Consider the following 18,778-nt stretch of genomic DNA (forward strand, 5'->3'; position numbering starts at 1 on the left):
TCTAGACCCGTTCCGGCACCCTGCCGAAGGGGGAATCCCTCTCCGGTGGCCATCTTCATAATCCCGGTGCTCTCCATGATGAGGAGGGAGTAGTTCTCCCTCCGGGCTGAGGGTATGTACCAGTAGCTATGTGTTTGATCTCTCTCTCTCTCGTGTTCTTGAGGTGGTACAATCTTGATGTATCGCGAGCTTTGCTATTATAGTTGGATCTTATGATGTTTCTCCCCCTCTACTCTCTTGTAATGGATTAAGTTTCCCCTTTGAAGTTATCTTATCGGATTGAGTCTTTAAAGATTTGAGAACACTTGATGTATGTCTTGCCGTGCGTATCTGTGGTGACAATGGGATATCACGTGATTCACTTGATGTATGTTTTGGTGATCAACTTGCGGGTTTCGCCCATGAACCTACGCATAGGGGTTGGCACACGTTTTCATCGTGATTCTCCGTTAGAAACTTTGGGGCACTCTTTGAGGTTCTATGTGTTGGTTGAATAGATGAATCTGAGATTGTGTGATGCATATCGTATAATCATACCCACGGACACTTGAGGTGACATTGGAGTATCTAGGTGACATTAGTGTTTTGGTTGATTTGTGTCTTAAGGTGTTATTCTAGTACGAACTCTAGGGCTGTTTGTGACACTTATAGGAATAGCCAAACGGATTGATTGGAAAGAATAACTTTGAGGTGGTTTCGTACCCTACCATAATCTCTTCGTTTGTTCTCCGCTATTAGTGACTTTGGAGTGACTCTTTGTTGCATGTTGAGGGATAGTTATGTGATCCAATTATGTTATTATTGTTGTGGGAACTTGCACTAGTGAAAGTATGAACCCTAGGCCTTGTTTCAACGCATTGCAATACCGTTTACGCTCACTTTTATCATTAGTTACCTTGCTGTTTTTATATTTTCAGATTACAAAAACCTATATCTACTATCCATATACCACTTGTATCACCATCTCTTCGCCGAACTAGTGCACCTATACAATTTACCATTGTATTGGGTGTGTTGGGGACACGAGAGAAACTTTGTTATTTGATTGCAGGGTTGTTTGAGAGGGACCATCTTCATCCTACGCCTCCTACGGATTGATAAACCTTAGGCCATCCACTTGGGGGAAATTTGCTACTGTCCTACAAACCTCAGCACTTGGAGGCCCAACAACATCTACAAGAAGAAGGTTGTGTAGTAGACATCAGTCCCGGCCGCGCGTGTCTGGCTCCGCCACGAGCACGGCTACTCCCTTGCGCTTCACGTCCTTGGCCTTGGCTTTTTCTCTTCTAGGTCGGCAGCAGGGAGCTCGAGGAGGGACAGGTGCCCTTCCTAAGCTCTTGCGCACTTGGTCACCATGTTCAACATCTCTAGAGCTGTGCATAGCTCCTCATGGATGCCGACCTCCTCCTTCATCTTGACATCGCGGACGCCATCGGAAAATGCGGAGATGATGGACTTGTCCGTCACCTTGGGGATCTTTAGGCGAACGTTGTTGAAGCGCTGGATGTACTTCTGCATGGTGTCTCCCGGCTGCTACTTGATGCGGCGCAGGTCAGCCGTGGCCGGAGGGCGGTCGTGTGTGACCTAGAAGTTGGCGACGAAACGCTCGTGCATCTCGCCCCAGGAGGAGACCGATCCCGCAGGCAGGTTCAGGAGCCACGAGTGAGCACCATCCTTGAGAGCCATGGGAAACCAATTCTCCATGACCTTCTCGTCTCTGTTTGCTGCCTCGATGCTCAGCTCGTACAGCTGCACGAACTCTGCTAGGTCGAGGGTGCCACCGTAGCGCGGAGGCAGATCCACCGTAGGTCGAGGGTGCCACCGTAATTGAGCACCATCTTGCCGTTTGTCCTCATGCGCGGCCCGTCAAGCAGAAGGTCAGGAAGCAAGCAGTGGAGCGCCAAGAATTCATCGCAAAAGAGATCAAGAAGTTGGAAGCAGCAGGCCTTGTCAGAGGAGTGCTCCATCCTACGTGGTTGGCCAATCCTGTAGTCGTGCGCAAGGCGAACGGAAAATGGAGACTTTGTATAGACTTTGCCGATGTTAACTAAGCTTGTCCCAAAGACCCATTTCCTTTGCCGCGCATTGACCAGATTGTTGACTCCACGGCCGGATGCGACTTGCTTTCATTTCTTGACGCGTACTCCGGATACCATCAGATCTTTATGGCAGAAGAGGATGAGGAGAAGACCGCATTCATCACTCCATGTGGCACGTACTATTTCATACGGATGTCTTTCGGATTAAAAAATGCTGGTTCAACATTTGCAAGGGTGGTCCAAGTCGCTCTTGAGCCACATATACACAAAAATGTGGAAGCCTACATGGATGACATAGTGGTCAAGAGCAAGGACAAGGCAACTCTGATTCAAGATTTAGACGAGACCTTTGCAAATCTGCGCAAGATCAGCCTCAAGCTCAACCCCGAGAAGTGTGTGTTTGGAGTCCCTTCTAGCAAGCTTCTCGGGTTCTTCGTATCTCAGCGGGGAATTGAAGCCAATCCCGACAAGATCAAGGCCATTGAGCAGATTGAAGCACCAAAGCGCGTCAAGGATGTACAAAGACTTGCCGGTTGCGTGGCTGCTCTCAGCAGGTTTATCTCTAGGTCTGCTGAGCGCGCCTTGCCGTTTTTCAAAATATTGAAAAAGGCAGGTCCAATGAAATGGACTCCGGAAGCGGAGGCTGCGCTGCAAGACTTGAAGAGATACCTGTCCTCCCCTCCAACACTTGTCGCACCTAAGCCACAAGAGAAGTTGCTGCTATATATAGCGGCAACCAATCAAGTGGTTAGTGCTGCGTTAATAGCGGAGAGGGAGGCAGATGACGAACCAGCAACCACGACAGACGCATCCAGCGACAAGCAGGGGGTTTCCCCGACAAGCTCTGGTCCCGACAAGGATGGATCTGCGCAGATGCGCGAGGAGATACAGAAGAGAATGGTACAGCGCCCAGTTTACTTTGTCAGTTCCCTTCTGTAGGGAGCTAGGTCAAGGTACTCTGGCGTGCAGAAATTGCTTTTCGGCCTTCTCATGGCCTCGAGAAAGCTGCGCCATTACTTCCAAGCACATGAGATCACAGTTGTCACCCGCTTTCCGCTGAAGAGGATACTACAGAATCCAGAAGCGACAGGCAGGATTGTTGAGTGGGCACTGGAACTATCAAGCTTTGGCCTTAAGTTTGAGAGTACTTCAACTATCCAAAGCAGAGCATTGGCAGAATTCATAGCAGAATGGACGCCAACACCAGATGAAGAAATTCCAGAAACGAGCACCCCCGTCGACGAAGCAAGCAAAGAGTGGCTGATGTACTTTGATGGTGCCTTCTCCGCTGCAAGGCGCCGGCGCTGGCGTGTTGCTTGTCGCACCCACCGGAGAGCACCTCAAGTACGTAGTCCAGATGCACTTTCCCAAGGAGCAAGCAATAAACAATACTGCAGAGTATGAAGGCTTGCTTGCCGGCCTCAGGATCGCGCCAGACCTTGGGATCAAGAAGCTCATTGTCCGGGGTGACTCACAGCTTGTCGTCCGCCAAGTGAACAAGAGCTATCAGAGTCCGTTGATGGAAGCCTACGTCGATGAAGTGAGAAAGCTAGAAGAGCACTTTGACGGCCTACAGATGGAGCATGTTCCAAGAGCTCAGAACGCCATTGCCGATGGCCTGTCAAAGTGTGCCGCACTTAAGTTACCTGTGGAACCAGGGATCTTTGTGCTCAAGCTGACTCAACCGTCTGTAACGCCATCAACTAGACAGAGCAAGAAGAGGAAGTTGATTTCTGGTGACTATTTTCCGGCAGAGCTTCCCGAAGCCGCCGCCAAGAAGGTCCCCAAGATCAACGCTAAAAGCGCTGAGGAGCAATATGCTCCGGCAAACCCTAGAGTTTGTTCCGTTGAAGCAGAAGCTCCCGACAAGTTTTGCTCCGGCAAGCTTGCCGGGGAACGTCAAGCTCCGGCAGAGCCGCAGGTTCTCGCCGTAGAAGCGGATGTTCCCGCAGCAGCAGATTTGCCTTTAGTCCTTGTTGTTGAGCCACAAGCTCCAGCATGGGCGCAGCAGACTGTCCGTTTCCTTCAGACAGGAGAACTTCCCGAAGAGGAAGAAGAAGCGGAAAGAGTAGCCCGGCAGTCAAGTATGTACCAGTTTGTCGACAACACACTGTACAGAAGAAGACTCAACGGTGTGAAATTGAAGTGTATTCACCGGGAAGACGGACAAAAGCTGTTGGTAGAGATACATGGAGGCATATGTGGTCACCACATTGGCGCAAGAGCACTTGCCGGCAAAGCATTCCGGCAAGGTTTCTTTTGGCCGACAGCCCTCCAGGATGCAACTGCACAAGTAACCAAGTGTGAAGCGTGCCAGTTCCATTCCAAGTAGATACACCAACCAGCTCAAGCTCTCCAGACGATCCCTTTATCCTGGCCATTTTTGGTCTGGGGGCTCGACATCCTCGACCCCTTTCCCCGAGAAGTCGGGGGCTTTGAGTACTTGTACGTTGCAATCGACAAGTTCACAAAGTGGCCGGAAGTGGAACCAGTGAGGAACGTGACAGCACAGTCAGCAGTCAAGTTCTTCAGGTCGATTGTTTACCGCTTCAGGATCCCTAACAGGATAATCACCGATAACGGTACGCAATTCATGAGCCGCACCTTCATGAAGTACGCCCAAGATCTTGGCGCCAAGGTCTACTTCGCTTCTGTTGCTCACCCGAGAAGCAACGGTTAAGCGGAAAGGGCAAATGCTGAAGTGCTGCGCGGGCTCAAGACCAGGACTTTCGACAGGCTGCACAAGTGCGGAAGAAACTGGATCGAGGAGCTGCCGGTGGTTCTTTGGTCGATCAGGACGACGCCAAATCGAGCCATCGGCCAGACACCTTTCGCTCTAGTCTATGGAGCAGAGGCAGTTCTCCCCACGGAACTCGCATACGGGTCACCTCGAGTGCTCGCTTATGATGAGCTTGAGCAAGAGCAGCTACGACAAGATGACACGCTGCTCCTTGAGGAAGACCGTCTTGAGGCTGCTGTACGAGCTGCTCGCTACCAGCAAGCTTTGCGCCGCTACCATAGCCGCAAAGTTAATGCCAGAAGTTTCGAGGAAGGCGACCTTGTTCTTCGGCGTGTTCAGTCCGCCAAGAATTCCAACAAGTTGACGCCGAAGTGGGAAGGCCCTTACCGGGTGAAACGAGTCACTAGGCCTGGCGCTGTCCGCCTTGAGACCGAAGATAGCATTCCGGTGAGCAATTCCTGGAACATTGAGCATCTTCGTAAGTTTTACCCGTAAGGCGCGGTTGCCGGAACCTGTTCCGGCAACCACCTTTTGTACAAGTCTTGCCGCTGCTGCATGTAATCCTTTGTACAAAGTCGGGCGCAGACCCCATGCATAAGTAAAGATCATGTGCTCCGCACATCTTGTCAATTTCATGCTTTCTATTTTTTGCATGTGTTATCTGACACTTTGTGCAGCACCTACTCCCCGGTAAGCAACAACGAGCCGTAAGGCTCCATATCTTTATTTTCTCTTCTTTCTTTTTTTTCTCAAGGAAAGGAAGGTTCCCTCACCCACAAGTTTGCCGGGGGGGAAAGGAGAAGATAATGGTATGGACCAGGCGTCGTTCAAGAAAGTTTCGCCTTGCCGGGAAGCAAACAACAGAAAAGCTAAGTTGCCAAAGTTTGAGCAATCAGATTTTTAAAATTTTTAAGTTATCTCCCTTGAACGACCGCACTTTGTATGGAAAACCTGTGCGCGGAGGAACCAACTCGTAGCTAGTTGCGCCCTTACTTTGTTTCGAGTCCGCTCAACAACTTAAGTGAGCTGCGACTAGTTGCGACAAGGTTTCTTGTCGGTAGCGGCACCGCCAGCAGGCTGCTGACGTTCCGCACTCAGCGCTCGCGGCCAAGGTGCCTGCACCGGCAAGTTCCCTAAAAGCGTAGGGCAAAAACATACAAAGGGAGGAATTAAGTAAAGGGAATAACATTGCAATCATTACCCGGAATAGAGTTATATTAAAGATAGCCTGTCGCGGCTCTAACAGATTGTTTTCATAACATGACAAACAACGACAAGAAAAGAAGAAACGGGCGGCCTAGTCTACGCGATCTCCTTCGATCCTCTTGATCCCGCTCACCTTGTCCACAATGGGTGCGACAAGGGTCTTGAGCGCCTCCAGATCAGCATCCGGCGGCAGGGTCTTGAGGACGTTGGTGAGGTTGAGGCCCGGATTGCGGAAGGCCACCTTCACCAACACTTTTTGAAGAGCTCCCGCGCAGATCTTGCGTGACTCGTCGGCCAACTGCTTTGGGATCCTCTCCCGGAGTCGCTGGAGGGCCGTCGCCACGCCTTTGAAGAACAAGGTGAGCTTGGCGCTGGTTGGAGGTTCTCATCAGAGGGATACCCGAGATCCTCCACCCCCAGCTGCGCCAGCTCCCTGTCAACATCTGCGGCAGCACTCACGAGACTCTCCGTCCAATGCTCCACATTCTCCCTGAAAGCATTCTAGGCGGTGGCAGCACTCTCCAGCAGCGCCTTGTCGGCCTTGATCTCCTCCTTCAAGGCCACCTCCTACTCCTTGGCGCCGTCCAACGTCTTGGTCAAAGTGGTCAGCTTCAACTCAAGATCCGCGTTGGAGTCCTTGGCGGCGCTGAGCTCTTTGCCCTTCTCGGCGAGATCGGCCTCCAGATGCGCCACCTTCGTCTCCAGCTCCTTCTTGGCGGCCTCGGCGGCTGCGGCAGCATCCTCCGCTTGCTTGAGGGCTCCGCCAAATGTTTGCTCGCGCGCGGCAAGCTCCTCCTTGTGGGCGTCAAGGTTGACCTTCCGCTGCGCCAGCTCGCCTTCCTGCGCAAACAGCTTCTCAGCGGCAAGCCGCCGTTGCTCTTCAACTTCGGCCCTCTCAAGGAAGAAGGCCTTCTGCTCTTCAAGTTGCTCCCGCTCCTCCGCCAGGGATCGGAGAGCTTCCTGGTGGAGACCCCGGAGCTCCTCCGCGTGCTTCTCGATGTCTGCTCCCGCCTTCGCGACAAGCGCCTCGCGGGATTCCAGCTTGGCTTGCCGCGCATGGTAGAGCGACAACAACTTGCGCAGCAGCCGCTCCTCCTCAGGCTCGTTGCTGCTGCTGCTCGGCGCGTCAACCAGCGTCAGCCCAGCGGAGGCAAGCACCTCCCCATCGAAGATCTCTCCCTCGATCGGCGCCCTGGAGCTTGACGCCCAGGGGAGGTTGATGAAGACGCCATCGCCGGCCTTCAAGTAGACGCCTGGCTGGGGCTCTTCGGAGCCTGGTGCTGCGGCAGCGGCGGACGGGTCGGCGGTCGATGTAGCGCCTGGCACTCCTGCGGCCTCAGGGCCGTCAGTACGATCGCCAGACCCCTCGCCAGCTGCTGCGGCGGCAGCTTTGGCGGCCTTTGCGCCGGCGGGATCGTCAGCACCGGCTGCTCCCTCGGTGGCAGCGGCGTCGTCGGCGGCAACCTCGGTCTCCATCTGCTCCGCAGCAGATGGGTCTGACGGCCGGAAAAGGGAGAAGAGTCAAGCAAATATTCAACAAGAAGAAGATCAAAAGAAGAAGAACCCAAGGGGAGTTTTGAAGCGAAAAGGATTACCTGTCCCGGGTTCTGCAGTCGTGGTCTCCGCCGTCGGGGGGCCGCTGGTGCTGTCCCTTGCTGGAGACTTCTCCCTTGCCGGAGAGCTCTCCCTTGCCGGAGGACTCTCCCTTGGCTGCTGGTGGGGCTGCTCTGCTCCTACACAAACCAACAGTCAAATATCAGCAAAGACAGAGTATCCATGCGCACCTCACAGCGGAAAGCAAACCATATACTTACGCTGGGGGCTGCTCTGGAGAAAAGTTGCTGGGTCCGGCAAGGTTGTCTCGGGCGCACCCCCTGCTGTCGTAGTGGGTTCGTCCTCGATGACAATCACCGGGACCTTGGCTCTCTTTGCTGCTCTCTGGGCCAGAGTCCTAAAGAGGAACAAGTTCAGAGTAAAGCAAATGAAATACAAGACAAACAGCAAGAATTGAAGAACTACAAGTACAACAAGAGAATCTTACTCTTCTTCTTCCTCGTCGGAGCTAAACGCGGAGAAGTCGAAATCCGGCTCACGACCGGCGTGAGGAGGTGGAGGAGTAGGTTCCCTTGGCCGCTTGGCGTGAGAAGCGGCAGGAGTAGAAGCGGTGGTCCGGGAGGGCCCTGCTCCAGTTGCCGTCGCAGCGTGAGGTGCTCCTGCGGCAACGGTGCTTGCCGCGGTGGAGCGTGTCACGTGGCGCGGCGACTGTTGACTCGCCTGCCGCTCCGCTACATCACCGGCCTTGCGGAGACGCCTTCTTGGTGGGGATGGAGGCTCTGCTTGCGGCGAGCTGCCTGAAGATGAGGAGGAAGAGGAGTTGATTTCCAGCGAGCCGCTCGTATCCTTGGCGGGCTCGCTCGGCTCGACGTCATGCCCGGCAAGCTCTTTCTCGCCGGCGGGCTCCCCTCGCTCGGCACGGCTTGCCGCCTCTGCTGCCTCTGCCTCCTCCACGGTGAATCCAAATTCGCCCGCGGCTGCGGCTGCCGCCACCTCTTCCAGCCTAGTGGCGATGCGTGTCATCTCCGCATCGGTGGTGTCGCGGGTGAGGCTATCCTTTTCGTCGGAGCGGATCGGCACTTCTACCAAGCCATCAAAGAATTGCTGCACGACGTCGTCTGCAGGCTCTTGCCAAGTTGGGACAATTCCATGCAAATCACACAGCGGCATCATTGCACGGATGCGGTCGAGCGCGGAATTGTTGCACAATGGAACGACACCCCCCGGCAACCTGAACACTTCGGGATGTTGAGGGTCATACTTGAACAGCTCCTGGAGCATCGCGTTGAGCTCCAGAACAGTGAAGTTGAAGTTGAGGCCCGGCCGCAGCCTCATGATATCCGCCGCATTCTTGAACTCCCAGGCGGGTCTCCCCCGTTCCTGCAGGGGGGCGATGTGGCGGCGAAGAAAATCTGTGCCAACAGCGCCTACAGTGAGCCCGGCAAGCCTGAGGCGTAGGATCCGGGTGACAGCAATCTTCAGCCTATCGTCTTCCGGGGCCACGTCACTCCAGTCGCTGCCGCGTGCTACTGGGGCTTGGCGCCGGGCGGTGAATGGCTGCGGGTTCTCCTCGTCAATCCAGCACCAGTCTGCTCTCCATTCCTCCCACTTGCCGCGGAACTCTCCCTCCAGATAAGTGTCCTTCTTGCCGGCCCTTGAGATCCAGGCGATCCCGCCGGATAAAGGCTCTCCTCTCTCTACTCGGGGCATAAAGAAGTGGCGAAACAGGGCTACATTGGGATGGACTCCGACAAAGTTTTCGCAGAGATGTGCGAAAACTGCCATGGTCAGAACGGCATTGGGGGTGAAATCAAGGAGGTGGAACCCGTAGGTGTTCATAATGTCGCAGAAGAACTCAGAGAAGGGCGGGCAGAGCCCGCAGTAGAAGAACAAGGCGAAGAAAGGGTATCCGTTTGGATCCGTCTTCCAAGCGGCGGCTGGAAGTACCTTCGTGCGCGGATGCGCTCGCGTCTTCGTCGACCAGAAGAGGTAGTAGTTCTCCCTCAGCTCCCTCGCGGCGAGCTTGGGGGGGAAGACTGCCCGCTCCTTTCGCAGCGCCGCAAGCCGCTGCGCCTCGGTTGACTTCACAACCTTCCCCTTGTCGGCTTTTGGAGCCATGGCAGAAGTGGTGGAGGAGGTCGACGGCGTTGGTGGTGCTGGTGGCGATGGGGGGCGGAGCGCTGCTCTCTTTCGGCTTTGGGAAGATGAGGGAGCGGCGGAGATTTCCGAGATTGAAGCAGCAACCGGCGAATGGGCGAACTACCCCTGTTTCCCCTGCTTATAAAGAGGGAGGGGGCGGACGTTCCGCATTTCCGAATAAAGAAACCACCCACGATCTCTCCCACGACGCCGCATTCAACGCGTGCCGTTCGGGGAGAGCGCGGTGGATACAGAGAGAGATACGGCGTAACCTAGGCCGCGCGTGCCCGTGCCCTGTTTTGGGCCTGGCCCAACAGCGCTCGGCACCGTGTATGGCCCAGGCCCGGGGGCTCCTGTCGTTGTACTAGAGTAGGGGTACCCTAGTATCCCGAACTTGTGCACGGGCAGTCGCAGCATCCCGCGGCAAGGCTTGCCGGGTGACCGCCAACATCCTCCGTGGTTCCTTTGGAGCCATTCAAGGACAAAGTATCCAAGCCAAGGAGACAAGACCCCGGCAGGAGGAGCTTGCTGGGAAGGCCAACCAAGGCATCTCAAGGAACTTGCCGCGACGCGCCGCGCGTCCCGGCAAGGCCCGGTGAGCGACAAGCTCCCGGACGCGACAAGACAACAACCGCGGCAAGGCGCTTGCCGCGGCAAGCCACCACTCTGTGCCCGCGCTCCAGCACATCCACCAACGTGTCGCTCTGGGATCCTTCCAGGCGTACGTGGCAGGAGGCTGTGCAGCCAGCGGTGAGCGGTGGCAAGCGGCGCTGACAAGATTGCCATCGTGGCGAGCGGTGGCGTCCCTGACGGTCCCTTTTACACTGTTTAGGCGACGCAGATGGGCATTTAATGCCCTTGTCCCCTGCCGTCAGGGTTAGGTATGATAAATTGTAGCAGGTGGCTGTACCAACGGCAGCACCTTTTCCATTTTTACCCTTGTCTACACTGCCACCTGTCGGTGACCCCTTGAGCATATAAAAGGAGGCCCATGCGCAACGTAGAGGGGGGTTCGGAGAAACAGAACACTCACGCTCGGTCTCGTTAGCTGCTGGTGTGTACTGTAGCACTCCGCGCTCCCGAGCAAGAACTCAATACAAACCACAAAGCAGGAGTAGGGTTTTACGCATCCGTGCGGCCCAAACCTGGGTAAATTGCTCGTGTGCTTCGCCTCGATCCGCTCTTCGTGCGACCTCCGCCCCCGCCGAACCGAAAGGGACTCGGCCCGCCGGTCCCATAGGTGTTCGTGGATTAGTCCCCCGACATCCACTAATGGGCCAAATTCGGCCCATGGCAAGAGTCGGCCCGTTACTGGCCTATTACCCTAATGGGCCAAAATCGGCCCATGGCAAGAGTCGGCCCGTTTCTGGCCTATTAACCCGTTGCCCCCTTTCCAGCCCGTCCTATATTCTGGCCCATTAACGACCCGTTATGCCTGTGACAGAATTAAGCCTTTGCTGTCCTACGGCCTGTTACCATGCTGGGCCGATACCAATTACGCCCGATTATGGCCCATGTAGACACATTTATCCGACGGCCCGAGGCCCACCGATTACAGGCCCATTTATCAACGGCCCGTAGGTGACCCATGGATCCTACGGCCCGTATATGGCCCATGGTAGTTGCGGCCACTAGCAAACCAGGGAAAAAGAAGACTAGGAAATAAATAAGGCCGAAACTAACGTTGGGCTATTAAGGCGATTGCACATATTACATCCACTCGGCATCAAAGATCGCCACCAGTGCAAATATAGGGAACACCCTACACTATACAAAAATGGCTTGCTGTTTTCTTCAGGCGGTGGCTGCACGTTAAGAATACATTTTGTATCGCACCAAAACAAATTACATCTATATAACAAAAGGAAGGTTGGCATAAAACTTAACAGTCTAGCAGATAAATGCACCACCAGAAGTTCAGAAGCTCAGTTCATTTGACCCGACTGTTACATTTTCATGCTGTATTGTCCGATGGAGCACCATAACCCTCGCCTTCATTTCCCCTAGGCTCCTGAACAACATAGCAAATGTCTGATAGTCTGGTTTCAAAACCATGCATATCTTGACGACATTGAGCAATGTTTCTCCTTGTTTCACAAAGGGTCTCTATTAGGGAATGGACTTGTGTCTGGAGCGCAGATACAACATTGCTTTGAGCTTGCATATCTTGATCATGAGGCAGTTTGGACGATATTGCCTTAACAACCAACCCAGTATTACGCAGGAACGTGCTTTTGGCACTGTTAGTGGACAGGTACTGACCCACTGCAGCAAGAGCTGACATTGTGGTTATAGTTGCCTCGCCACCTTTAGAAGGTGGCGGTTCGACCATTTTTTCCATAGCTTGTTGAAAAGTTGAGGTTTTACATTAGTAGTACCAGAACAGAAGATATTGAGGAGGCAGCAAAACCAAACAAAATAGCTTTGGCCTATATACAGAACTTATTCTGGTGAACCCATGTAAAATATTAGTTGTATTTTATTGCAAAGTACATAATAAAACCAGGTTCCAAACATATGACCATGTATCATCGCTAATGTATTGTCTATTTCTTCACATTGTATTGAGGGCTAAGGATGAAGAGACGAAGTTTATAATACAGTAAGCATAGTATGGCGTCATTCATATCACAAAACAACTGAGAACAGACAAACAGGAAATTGTAACATTGTGTGGGCAAGTCCAGCACGGAACTAGATTACGGGTCAAGATGAAAGGAACATCACTCCTCTCTTTTAAACCTTGTAAGGTGCAATGATACACTAAGACAATTGTGTATAAAATTGAAAAGAGTAATAGACATTGGCTGCAAACCATGCAGTTCAAGGCACAAGTCAGAGTAAGTAGTAGTTAAAAGGCATGAGGATTAAGGACTTACAACAGCGGCTTTGACTGGTGTAGTCATGCCCTTCTTCTTGCTGGTGTGACAGTCCTTGAAGATTTCAACAACATTTGGTTCAGGTACTTTTTGATCCTTGCGGGCTTTCCTCTGCATTTGGAACAAGTCAATATAGATCTGATAATATGGTACAGCGAAAAGAGTGAAACAACAGCTAATTACAAGAGCCTCGCAGTGTGCAATATAGCTACGAGATCATGTCATCTGTTGGAATTTCACTTTCGTACAGTTGGTCTTGTTCTTTGAACAGTTCACCTACAAGAAGATAGATTTGTATGGCACATGCTTAAATAGGACTTCAACATGTGATCTGATGACATATATATATATATATATATAATGTACCTGATACTTCGGATCAGACCAGTGTTTAACGAGGCCTCTCCAGTCTTCATCAGATATATTTTCCACTGGAGATGTTTGGGCAAGTTCACTGTTAGCCTTGCCTTCAAAGTGAGTTTTCCTCAAGTTATACCGATACTGTCGCAGAGCAAACTTGAAAACATGGGTGCAAGCTTGTATGGTTGCATCATCTTGGCTATCCAACTTGAACCTCATCTGTTGAAAATTATGGGAGTCTCATTACCAGCAACCTGGAAAGTATTGGACAGAGCAAGACGATATTACTAGTTTCCATACATAACCATACTTACGGATAAATGGTCGAGGAAGGTGTTGAACTGGGTTTTGTCTTTGTCATTCCTGTACTGAATCCATGTTGGGAGGATACGTACATGACACCTAACAGCAACCGCTGCCTCTGATACTAACTTGGCTGACTCTGTAGCATCACGTGGCCTTTTTAAACCTGCCTCAAAACGGATCTCCATTCTTCCTCCTCTAGATTTAGTTAACCTATCAAGCATTATCCCTGATGTTTGTTTCCTCTTGCGCCTAGGTGTTAGTCCAACAACAAACATAGGAAGTGTTAGTGTACATCAAACTGTGAGACTACATATAAAGAAGCATGCAACTGTAACTTGACTCCAGCAACTACCTTCTTGCTGTTCAAGCTCACAAGGTTCATCTGATATTGCCAACTCGTCTTGTGTCAAGAGTGCTTGGGAAGTAGTGTCAGGTGGCAAGGGAGCTTGGGAACGTGCTGCTAGCTCAGTTGACGCACGAGTACGTCATGCAACTGGTAGTACTATGGTAGGTGTTGCAAGAACTAGGGCTGTCTCTGCTTGTTTGGTGGCAGCTATTTGTTTCTGTTTGTCTTTTTTTGCAACTCGTGTAGCATGGGATGCAGTGTTTGTAGAATTTCATGCTGGACTTTGACCTTCTATTGCACCATCAGTACCAGCAGAATCTGCAGGATTCATCCGCTTCTCATTCCCTGCCATTCTGTGTTTCTTCCTCTTTCTCTGTGCCATGTTAAGTCAAGCCGACAAGAAAAATGAATAACAATTTAGTTCTTCAGAACAAATTGATGCGTGATGCAGACGAACTGAACTTTGATGTTAGACAACCACATGATAGGAGGATGTAATATGTATGAAAAACAGGACGGAAGAGATAACCAGAACTATGATGTGTAAACTAAGAAGACATTTCACCAAATTAGAAGCAATGCAATGGAAGGTAGACACCATATGAAAGATCCTACAAATATCGCTCTGCCAAGTTAACAGTGTCTCATCATAAATGGCGTTTAAACAAATGTGAAGCAGTACAAGAAATAAATCATATGCAAGATGCAAACAACATCACACTACCATGTTAGAGGTCTCTCGTCATTAGTGCCATTGCATATTCACAGCATTGCATATTCACAGCTTATGATGTGTAAAGTAAGGAGAAGGCATTTCAACAAATTAGAAGCAATGAAAGCTAGACACCATATGAAAGATGCAACGAATATCACTTTACCAAGTTAAAACTGTCTCGTCATAAGTGCCATTTCAACAAATTAGTAGTACAAGCTAGAAAAGAATGTGAGATGTAACCTATATCACATTCCGAAGTCAAACATGTCTTATGATAAGTGATTGCTGCAGCTTACACAACAGTAGTAATATGATGTAAGAACATGGTGTGATAGACAGATATTGTATGTTCTAGAAACAGGAACACGTGTCTTACTCAAGTATAATGTGTAAAGTAAGCAGATGGAATTCAACAAAATTAGAAGCAATACAAGCTAGACATCACACATAACATGCAACCACATATAACAGTGCCAAGTTAGAGGGAGCACCGGTGATGCTGCACTAGGGGAGACGTGCTCATCATAAACACAGTTTTGTTGAGTGTCTATGCATGTGTTGTCTTGGAAATCATCTTGGGGGTGTGGAGGAGTAGAAACTGTAGAGGCCCTCCGTTCGGAAGGAGCACCTTTATCCGCTGCCTTGCTAACTTCCTTCCGCTTTATGTATTTTGAATTGTCAAGGTAAACGGACAAGAAAAAGCAATAAAATTGTCTCTTCAGAACTCATTCATGCATGATACTGACAATCACTACTTTGATGTAAGGCAAACACATGATACCAGGATGGAATATGTATGAAAAACAGGACGACATGGCATGTTCACAACCGTTTGTGTAAACTAAGCAGAAACCATTCTAGCAAATAAGAAGCAATGCAAGCTAGACACCACATGAAAGATGCAACCAATATGACTCCGCCAAGTTAAAAGCGTCCCATCATAAATGGAATTTCAACAAATTAGAAGCAGCGCATGCTATAAATCATATGAAAGATGCAACTAATATCGCACTGCATATACTAAAGGTGTCTCGTCATGTTGATTGATGCGGGATACAAAAAACAATAGTTTTATGTAAGGACATGCTTAATAGACAGATGTACTATGTACTAAATACAAGAAGTCATGTCACATTAACAGGTATAATGTATAAGCTAAGCAGACTAGCACATGCAGTTTAACTAGATTGGAAGAATTACAATCTAGACACCGTATGCAACATGCAACCACATATCACGCTGCCAAGTTAGAGCAAGCACCTGCGATGCTAGTGTAGGGGAAATACTGTAATCAACTACAGAGCTACGTTCACTATCTTCATGTAGCATTTTTGTTTCTTGAGAATCATGTCAGGAGGCTGACGCTGCATTCTTTAAATGAGGAGTAGTCCCCTTGCCTGCCTGCCTCGTCGTAAGTGATTGATGAGGGATACACAAGAACATTAGTTTGATGTAAGAACATGGTTAATACACATATGTACTAGTATGTACCAAAAACAGAAAGGCATGTCATATTCAAAGGTATAATGTGTAAACTAAGCAGATGCAATTTAACCAAATTGGAAGCAATACAAGCTAGACATCCGGCTGGAGTGGTTAGCATGATCATCTAGGACCTAAGAGCCTGGTGGGAGGCGGGCTGCTTCGCCACCATCGCAGCTTTTTAGTTGGCTTCCAGGTGATGCCTATCTTTGCTGGGCTTGTCACTGGCTCGGCCAGTGCCCTGACTAGCTATTTGTCTTCTGGTGCTCACGGGATGGTGGTTCACGTAAAAAATATCTTTCCTTATCTTATCGACTTCGGCCTTTCGAATACAAGCTAGACACCATATGGAACATGCAACCACATATGACACCGCGAAGTTAAAGCAAGCACCTGGGATGGTGGTTCATTGCGAGCGAGGTCATCAACTCCAAAGCTACGTTCCCCGTCTCCATCTGCTGACACTGCACCCATTTAAAGCATTGAAATGTTTCTTTCCTAGCCGCACAACAAGCTGGAGCGACTTATCTCTTTTCTTTTTGGCTTCTCTCATGGCAGCAGAGTCTAAAATACCCTTGCATAAAAACACAACAGTGAGAGTAAGGGTGAAGTGTGTGCAGAACTAGTGCATTGTAAAAGTAGAAGATAGCAAGTGGCTAAAAAATAAATGACATGAGACATATGATAGCTCTACAACATTGCATGGCAAACAAAATTAGATTCTACTCCGTATGATTTTTTAATATATGAGCACAGGAAATGCAGGTACTCCTCCAGCACACCACCACATGTGGTCATATCTAAGATAACAGTCGACTGAAAATAAATAGGTCAGTCAATTTTTTTAATGAACCGTCTGATCTATAAGGAACGGGCAGATGGCCTTCGTCCACCTCCCGCCAGTCACTGTTGACGATCTTTCTCGAACCGCCAGCGACCACCGGCCCAGACCCCTACCTCCGCCGCCCCGCCCTCCCATCGACCTCACACCACCGTCGTTCTTGGCAGCGCCCCCAGGCCACCCCTTTAATCCCGGACGACCTCCAGATCAGGCGCCAGTAGCTCTAGGCCGCACACGCCCCTATGATAAACACCAAGGCGCTGCTTCCCCGGCATAATAGGCGTACTAGCACCTGTTACGCCGGGGAATGCTTCCGTTAATTGGGAATCAAGTGGCCAGAAATTGAAATTCAGGGGGGCGACGAACCTCTAGCTAAGGTGAAATAGTATATGAGGAGAAACCTTGTGGATCGCGAGTTACTAGGAACATCTAGTTTCAAGAAGAAGCGGTCAACTAGTGTCTTTTGTGGGATGAATACCGTGCAAGCAGAGACGTAAGATTTGCACGAATAAGGGAAGAGGAGTACCTTTTTCGGTTGCCGGTGTGGTCACCCCCACATGTCGCGCCGATCTTCTTGTTTTTACCGGGGAAACCGATGTTCTGGAGGGTGCATTCTTGGACGAACCCATGGCCAAATTGTTGACTGTGTTGCCGTGGCCGTATGTCGGCGGAGGGGAAGCAGATCCGAGGCGGCGAAGGACTGCGTAGCAGGAACAGCTCCAGTGTGGTGGAGGGTGGCGAACTTGGAGCGGCAGCGGTGAGGCACAGGATGGCGTGGTTGAACTAGATCAGGTACGGATGGCTCGGCCTCGGCTTCAACTACTAGCCGTGGAGGGCATTGCGGTTGAGGTTGCGGTGGACGACGACGTCGGGGTATCGGCTCCGGCGTGATGGAGGAGGGCGGCGGTTGATGGGTGGGATGGGGTGGCGGACGGAGGACGCCGGGGTTTCGCGGCTGGTGGAGAGGTAGTTTTGGCGCCCACGGAGTACGAATGGGGAATCAGATGGGTGGGGGGAACCATGTTTCGGTCTAGGACGCGCTTGTTTTTGGCTTTTTTGAACAGAAGATGGGACGCGCTTATTTGAAATTTGGGGAAAGTACAAACTTTGCCCCCCTCTTAAATTTTGGACCTATTGCGGGTCGGGGGTAGGATGGTAATCCCAGGTGTCCCAAATAGTGGGCGAGAGCGATTTCGGCCGCGCGCATGTGTGCTTAGGCGCCATTGTGTATGAATGTTTTTCGAATGCGGTTGCATGGCGCCTAGATGAAGCTACAAACCTACCCCGGTTTAGACCTTTGGACGTCGGGCTGGTAGGTTTCACGGGTCGGAGTTATTAGAAAAGTAATTTCCTTGTACTACCAAACATTGGTCTCACGCGGTTTCGGGCGAGTAGAGGCTCTTTTGGTGCTTCGTTTGAAATTTTGAAACACAAGCATTCACGTTTAGAGTACTCTTGAACTATGAGGATTGACCTAAATATACAACGTTATATTTGACCTTGTATGCTTGAAAACCTCATTAAATTATCTGCTTCTTTTTGAAATTTTGACACTTGAAAATCCTATAACTATGATTATTTTGGAATGGAGGAGATAATTTGAATCTATTTTGTACACGACTACATATGCTATTAAGTACAAAATCAGAGCGAAGATTGGTGCCCCCATAATTTAGGTATGGTTTACAAATGCCATGATATCAAATTCAAATAATTGAATGGACTTCATGTTGAATTCAATTTTTTTAAACCACCTTAAGTTGAATTCAAATGTATGCTAGTTCATAGGTAGTAGCTATTTATAATGTCCATTGTGTAACTTCCGTATGTATAATGTGCTTTACACACACAACATGAACTATACTCACGTTTATATTCGATTGCTAAAGCGATGCATTGTCTGGAGTTCAAAATACTAACTATGTGGATCAATTGTGTCGAATAATAACATAGACATGCTCAAATTCGATAGAATCTAGATGTCTGATGGATCAATGACCGCTCCTTAGGCTAATTGCAAATATAATGATCCCATCCTAATATTTGGATACAATTTATATCTTTAATCAATGTGTAGAGCAGTCTTTTACGTGTAGTTTCACTCTCCATCGGTGGTCTCTCACGCATGCTCACACACTCTCTCCCGAGATGTCTTTCTCGCACACATGCTC

The sequence above is a fragment of the Triticum urartu genome, chromosome 6A (assembly GCF_056163025.1).
Source record: "Triticum urartu cultivar PI428250 chromosome 6A, HENAU_Tu73, whole genome shotgun sequence".
In the NCBI taxonomy this organism is placed as follows: domain Eukaryota; kingdom Viridiplantae; phylum Streptophyta; class Magnoliopsida; order Poales; family Poaceae; genus Triticum; species Triticum urartu.